An 8,079-nucleotide genomic window follows, 5' to 3' on the forward strand; every position below is an offset into this window, starting at 1 on the left:
CCCCCCCCCAATAGAACAGCAGGGCCCCCCCACCTCAGCCCCGTGACAGAGGGGTGTGGTTGTAGTCATTCACAGACCAGGAGGGAAGACAGAGCCTCACACACTGAGATCCTTGTGGGGGTGTCTCCAAAGCTCAGGAAGCACCCCAAAACCAAGCTCAGGCTGGGAAAATGAGTAAGCAGAGAAAAAAGAGGAACACCATTGAGAAATAAATGCTTTGCCTGTGATCCCAAGAAGGATCAAAAAACACTCAATCTGAAGATAAGGAAGTACAAGCTCCTGCATCTAAAGACTCCAAGAAAAACAGAAATTGGGCTCAGGCCATGACAGCTCAAAAAAGACTTTGAAAATCAAGTGAGGAAGATAGAGGAAAAATTGGGAAAAGAAATGAGAGAGATGCAGGAAAAACATGAAAATGAAGTCAGCAGCTTAGTCAAGGAGATCCAAAAACAATGCTGAAGAAAATAGCATACTAAAAACCAGCTTAGGTCAAATGGATAAAACAGTTCAAAAAGTTATTGAGGAGAAGAATGCTTTAAAAAAGCAGAATTGGCCAGATGGAAGAGGAGATAAGAAAGCTCTCTGAGGAAAACAAATCCTTCAGACAAAGAATAGAACTCAGGGAGATTGCTGATTTTACAAGAAATCAGGACTCAATACTTCAAAACCAAAAAAATGAAAAATTAGAAGAAAATGTGAAACATCTCATTAAAAAAAACAACAGATATGGAAAACAGATTTAGGAAAGATAATTTTAAAATTATTGGAATACCTGAAAGGCATGACCAGGAAAAGAGCCTTGACACCATTTTCAAAGAATTACTACAGGAAAATTGCCCTGATATTCTAGAAGCAGAGGGCAAAATAGAAATGGAGAGAATCCACCGATCCCCCCAAGAAAGAGATCCCAAAAAAAAAACCCCTAGGAATATTATAGGCAAGTTCCAGAACTCCCAAGTCAAAGAGAAAATATTACAAGCAGCCAGAAGCACACAGTTCAAATATCGTGGAGCTGCAATCAGGATCACACAGGGCTTAGCAGCAACTACATTTGAAGCTCGTAGGGCTTGGAATATAATATACTGGAAGGTAAAAGAGCTTAGAATGCAGCCAAGAATCAACTACCCGGCAAGGCTGACCGAATGTCCTCTTGCAGGGAAAAAGATGGACTTTCAATGAACCAGGGAAATTTCAAATGTTCCTGTTGGAATGGCCAGAGCTGAACAGAAGGTTTGATCTTCAGATACAGGACTCAGGTGAAGCATGAAGACTGGAGGAGAAGAGGAAAATATGAGGGACTCAATGATGACAAATTACATGTATTTCTGTATAGAAAAATGATACTGATAATACTCATATGAACCTTCTCATTTAATAGAGCAGGTAGAAGGAGCTTTTATAGATGAAGCACAGGAGAAAACTGAATTTGAAGATATATTGTGTTGTAAAATGGAGTCAATATATAAAAGGGAAATGTAATGGGAGAAGGAAAAAGGAGAGGAGGAATAGGCTAAGATATTTCATATAATTTCATATAATAAGATTTTTCTTTATTACAATGAGCTATTGCAATGATATGGAAGGGGGAAGGTGAGGGGGGAATGAGGGAATCTTTGCTCTCATCAGAGGTGGCTAGGAGAGGAAACAGCATATATATACTCAATGGGGTATAGACATCTGTAGTAAGGAGAGAAGGCGGACAGGGGGAAGTGGGGATTTGAGTGATGGTCAGATATAACACATTTTCTTTTTTACTTCTTGCAAGGGCCTGGGACTGGATGGCCTGTCCAGGATCATAGGGCCAGGTGGATGCTGGGTAAGGGTGGTATGGGGGCTCGGGGCCTCTTGGCCCCCAGGTCCAGGGATCAGTCTGCTGTGCCACTCAACTACCATACAGCAGAGACAGAGTGAAAGGAGAGAGAAAATAGAGTTCATGATAGTGAAGTATGAATGGAGGGAGTTGCAATCAGCAATGGCAATGGTGGAAAAATATGGAAGTAACTTTTGTGATGGACTTATCATAAAGAATGTGATCCACCCGTGACAGAGCTGGTGGTGTTGGAACACAGACTGAAGCACATTTTATTATTATTATTATTATTATTATTATTATTATTTTCTGGGGGGGGGGGGGGTTGTTGCAGGGCAAATGGGACTGGGTGGCCTGCCTGGGGCCGAACAGCTGGTTGATTGTTGGATGTATGAGGCCAGATTTGGACGTGGGTTCTCCTGGCTCAAGGGCCAATAATCTGTATGCCACCCAGACACCCCTACTATTATTAGTATTATTACTATTTTATTTTATTTTGGGTCTTTTTTTGGTTTTTGTAGGGCAATGGGGTTGGGGTGGCTTGCATGAGGTCACACAGCTGGGTGATTGTTGGGTGCCTGGGGCCGGATTTGGGCTCGGGTGTTTCTGGCTCCAGGGCTGGTGCTCCATCCACTGCACCAACTGGCCATACCTACTATTATTATTATTATTATTATTATTATTATTATTATTATTATTAATTTTAATTTTTTCTCCCCTTTATCATTTATGCAGGTCTATATTTTCTTGGGGGAGGGGGTATTATGTTTACTCTTAAACAAGAATATTTTAGTAATGTATAAAAAAACATTATTTGTACAAAATAAGAATAAATAAAGAAATTAAAGAAATCATGAGGGATGGGACTTCTGAAAAACCTGGTAAAACTTTCATGAATTGATGCTGAGTGAGATGAATAGAACTAGAAGAACATTATACACCTTAACAACAACATGGTATGATGAGCAACCTTGATAGACTTGCTCACTTCATCAGTGCAATGATCAGGGATTATTTTAGGGGATCTGTGATGGAGAATATCATTTGTATACAGAGAAGGAATTGTGAAGTTGAAATGAAGACTAAAGATTATTATCTTCATTTTTTTAAAGTTATCAAATGTATTCTATAATTTTGCTATCTCTGGTATTCTCTTCTTTTTGGATCTGTTTCTTCTCTCAAAACATTCATTTTTGAGCTATGCATATAATGGAAGCAAATGTAAAGACTATATCAAATTACTTTGTTTTGGGGGAGGAAGGAGGGAAGGGAGGAAGGGAAAAGGGAGAAAAAATTGTAAAATTCAAAACTTTGCAAAAGATGATTCATAGAAACTATCATTGTACAGAATTGGAAAACAAATGCAAATTTATATAGTAAATTTTTTTAAGTACAAAAAAAATAAACTTCTTCACAGCCTAGCAAAAAAAAAACTATATCATGAGGAGGGAACTAGTCTATAACGGCAGCAGAATCTGGAAGGAGAAAGAAAAAGTTTTAAGATGAAATAAAGTTTGTTATGTGAAGCAATCATTATAGAGGGAATAATAGAATGGATAGTCAGAGGTGGAATATGTAGACAGATGTGACTGTGCCAATGGAGATGAGGAACAGAGTCTGTACATTGGTATCCCAGACTTCTATCTCAAGTACCAAATATCTGTAAAACAATTTTCCAGAATGTAGCAATGATAAAAGGAGGTATACTAATCACTGTGGATTGCATCCACACTCAGTATCAGTAGTTGGAAAGATGTCAGTTGAGGTATGTTATTAAACTGTTCAAAGACCACGCTGGAAGCCCAAATGCAGTTGTCCTTAGAAAAACCACTAGAGGCCCACCAAACAAAAGGCAAGAGATGACAGAGGTATAACAGTGTGGTCAGGAAGCAGAAGTGAAGGTCTTTGCTGGAAAATAGTGATTATTCATCTAATCAACTTGGCCAGTGTGAGAATCCCATTGAATTATCTCATTCAGAATATAAAACAAAAGACAAAAAGTTCTGCAAACTTCAGGCATCTGCTACATTCAAGTCACTGGTAAGTACCATGATACAAAGACATAGAACCTGCTTTCCATAGACTTGATAAGTATGAAATGGTAAGTATGCAAATAATTACAATAAAAAGAATAATAGAATCATATATTTAGAGCTGATGGGAACCAATGAAGACATTGAGTCCAAATTCTTCATTTTGCACATGAAGACACTGGGACACAAAGGAATTTACTGGCTTGACTAGGATCATGAAGTTATCTTCAGCTCTAGTTCATTTCTTGAACTAGGTAACCTTTGAGGATGCTTAAAGTTCTAAATCCAAGATTCTATGCTCCTGCTTAGCTTACCTCCCCCTTCAGTACTCTTACATAGGTGGTCAATTGGATAATAATGCTAGCCACCTCCTGATAGAGAGCAGATATTCTGAGAGTACAGTACCCTGAAGCCAGAATACAAAATAAGACATATTTTCATGACATGGTCAATTCAGGAATATGTTTGATTTAGCCATTCATATTTGCTTGGGCAACTAAGCATAGTAAATAGAGTACTAAACCTGATATCAAGAAAACTCATCTTCCTGAGTTCAAATTCAGCCTCAGATATTTCCAAACTATGTGACCCTGGACAAGGCACCTGTTTACCTCAGTTTATTCATCTGTAAAATGAGTTGGAGAAGGAAATAGTAAACCACTCTACTATTTTCACCAAGAAAATCCCCAACGGGATCAAAAAGAATTAGGAACAATTTAAAAAAGACTAAACAAATTGGTTACAATATTTTTGACTTGGTTTGGTTTGGATTTTCAATGGGAGAAAGAAGGATAAGGTATGATGAGAGAGAAAATGGATTTTTATTCATTGAAAAAATAAATTTGGAAAATAAAAATTAAAAATGAGTAAGTAACCTTTTAAACAGATCATTATTTTCCCTGGACAAGTGCCTATTTGCATGGTCATAAGAAAGCATGGGAGGCGCCCGGGCTGCGCTCGCTCTCCCACGGACGGGGCTCCCGCCCCGCCGCCGCCCCGCCGGGCTCGCTGGCCCCGGCCGCCCCGGCCGCCCCGGCCGCCCCGGCCGCCCCGGCCGCCCCGGCCGCCCCGGCCGCCCCGGCCGCCCCGGCCGCCCCGGCCGCCCCGGCCGCCCCGGCCGCCCCGGCCGCCCCGGCCGCCCCGGCCGCCCCGGCCGCCCCGGCCGCGCCCGCCGCTCGGCGTCATGGCGGCGGACAGCGAGTCGGCCGCCGGCCAGCAGAGCCTGGAGCTGGACGACCAGGACACCTGCAGCATCGACGGAGACAATGAGGAGGAGACGGAGCACCCCCGCGGAAGTCCTGGAGGGGATTTAGGAGCCAAAAAGAAAAAGAAGAAACAGAAGAGAAAAAAAGGAGAAACCAAATTCTGGAGGCACAAAATCAGATTCAGCATCTGATTCCCAGGAGATTAAAATTCAACAGCCTTCCATAAATCCAGCCATTCCGATGCAGAAATTGCAGGATATTCAAAGGGCGATGGAACTTCTCTGTGCATGTCAGGGCCCTGCCAAAAACATTGATGATGCTAACAAACGGAAATATCAGTTTTGGGATACACAACCTGGACCCAAGCTTCATGAAGTAGTTACACCTCATGGTGCAATTGAACCAGATAAGGACAATATTCATCAAGAACCTTATTCTTTACCCCAAGGTTTCACGTGGGACACCTTAGACTTGAGCAATGCTGAAGTACTCAAGGAATTATATACATTGTTAAATGAAAATTATGTAGAAGATGATGACAACATGTTCAGGTTTGATTATTCCCCTGAGTTCCTCTTATGGGCTCTTCGTCCTCCAGGCTGGCTGCCTCAGTGGCACTGTGGAGTTAGGGTTTCTTCAAACAAAAACCTAGTGGGGTTCATAAGTGCCATCCCAGCTAACATTTGGATTTATGACAGTGTGAAGAAGATGGTAGAAATAAATTTTCTCTGTGTTCATAAGAAGTTGAGATCAAAACGGGTAGCACTAATGCTGATTAGAGAAATAACTAGAAGAGTCAACTTGGAGGGGATTTTTCAAGCTGTTTATACAGCAGGAGTGGTACTTCCTAAGCCAGTGGCTACTTGCAGATACTGGCATCGATCACTAAGTCCCAGAAAATTGGTAGAAGTGAAATTTTCTCACTTGAGTAGAAATATGACTTTACAGAGAACAATGAAGCTATACAGACTTCCTGATGTCACAAAGACTTCAGGCTTGAGACCGATGGAGCCAAAAGATATCAAAGCTGTGCAAGAATTAATTAACAACTATCTGAAGCAGTTTCATCTTGCCCCTGTGATGAATAAAGAGGAAGTGGCCCATTGGTTTCTGCCTCAGGATCATATTAGCGACAGGTTTGTAGTAGAGTGTTCAAATGGAGTGTTAACTGACTTCCTGAGCTTCTACACGTTACCTTCCACTGTCATGCATCACCCAATTCATAAAAGTCTAAAAGCTGCTTATTCCTTCTACAACATTCATACTGAGACTCCACTACTGGGCCTAATGAATGATGCACTCATTATAGCTAAATTGAAAGGATTTGATGTGTTCAATGCACTAGATTTGATGAAAAATAAAACATTCCTAGAAAAACTCAAGTTTGGTATAGGAGATGGTAATTTGCAATATTATTTGTACAACTGGCGGTGTCCAGGAACAGAATCTGAAAAAGGTTGGTCTTGTTTTACAGTAGAAGGACATTTTCATTTCTAGAACTCTGCAGTCATCATTTGAGTTGATGTTCTATTTAACAAATCCCGGAACCACTGTTCCAAAGAATAAAAGCACAACTTAAGTGAAATCAAAGTGATCTATAAATCTGAACATATGAAGAAAATCCATATTGACCAATTTTACTTATTTTTGGTTATTTTCAAATTCACCCAATTTTTACAGTCTGTTGCTGGGAGGTAGTAGGGGAAGAAAGGTACAAAGAGCACATTCCTCTTATTTTCAGAGCTTTGGTTGCTTCTTGACAAAGTGAAGGTATTTTTTCACTGTAGAAATTGAACTTTTTATACAAACTGAACTGCAGTGATGGATTAATGTAAGAAAATCTTTTCTAATACAGATAAACTGCTGCATTACTATTTAAAAAAAAAAGAAAGCATGGGAAACCAGAAGGTTTAAGACAGACCCATTTATTTGAACTTCAAAAGGTAATGGGAATTCAGGAGAATTACTACAGTTCCAATGGCAGGCTGATAAGGATGAACTTTTCATGAGTATGTACAAAACATTGTCCCATTATTCTTAGAATCAACCCAGCACAAGGTTCTGAACAAAACTAAAAATGGTGCAATTGAATAGGAAGGCATCCTTACTCCAGACTTCTGTCTCAAGTACCAAATATCTGAAAGCCAATTTTCCAGAAACATGTGCTTTTCACTGAAACTAGATGCATAATACTAAGTCAAATGTGTACTAGCACAATATTTTGGTTGCACTTTGAGTTTCTACTCTTCTGCCACCAACTTTCCTTCTCATTCTCCCTTTTACTTGATACTTCTCTTATCATTCTTTACCACCAGTGGTTATTATTTCTGCTGACAGTACTGAAAACCTGTAGACCAAAAATTACCATGAAAATGTTTATTTCTGTAAACATGATAACCCAAGAGCTATACTATAATGAGAGGAATTGTAGACATGTCTAGACAGATCTGTGGTTATACATTTCCACTAATTTTCTAGGGTCATATGCAGAAATCATAGTTTTAAAAAGATTTTGGGGGGATAGAATGATATACAATAAAATGTATATTTTTGGATGAAAATAGGGATTTTTTTGAAACAGTTATTATACTGTTAACAATTCTATGCTAAAAGGATGCAAGAGAAGCATGGAAAAACCTCAGTCTACCATTTTTACCATATGCATTTTGGATCAGCATAGAGATAATCAAATTGAGAGGAATAGAAAAGGAAAAAGGGGAAGAAGAAAGAGAAAAAAGGAGGAATATTCATCTTTACCCTGCCCCAAATTCAGGATATATGAAGTATATGTGAAGCATTGAGCTTAATACTAAAAGATATACAAAGATATGTTCCCAGCCCTCACAGATTTTCTAGATTAATAAAAGAACTATATGACTCACATACAAACAATTACAAATATCACTTGAACACCAAAGGATTTATTTGAAGGAAGTGATATTAGTGATCAGAGGAAAATTAAGACTCGAGAGGGATACAATATGAGTCTTCAAATATTTGAAAACTACTGATATGAAAGATAGATTAGACT

General features: G+C 39.5%; 1 pseudogene; it reads left to right on the forward strand.

Moving 5' to 3' along the window:
* The first annotated feature begins 5,026 nt into the window (after positions 1 to 5,026).
* LOC141511037 (glycylpeptide N-tetradecanoyltransferase 2 pseudogene) lies at positions 5,027 to 6,887 on the forward strand (annotated as a pseudogene).
* Positions 6,888 to 8,079: the final 1,192 nt, after the last annotated feature.

This window comes from Macrotis lagotis, chromosome 2 (genome assembly GCF_037893015.1).
Source record: "Macrotis lagotis isolate mMagLag1 chromosome 2, bilby.v1.9.chrom.fasta, whole genome shotgun sequence".
NCBI lineage: Eukaryota > Metazoa > Chordata > Mammalia > Peramelemorphia > Peramelidae > Macrotis > Macrotis lagotis.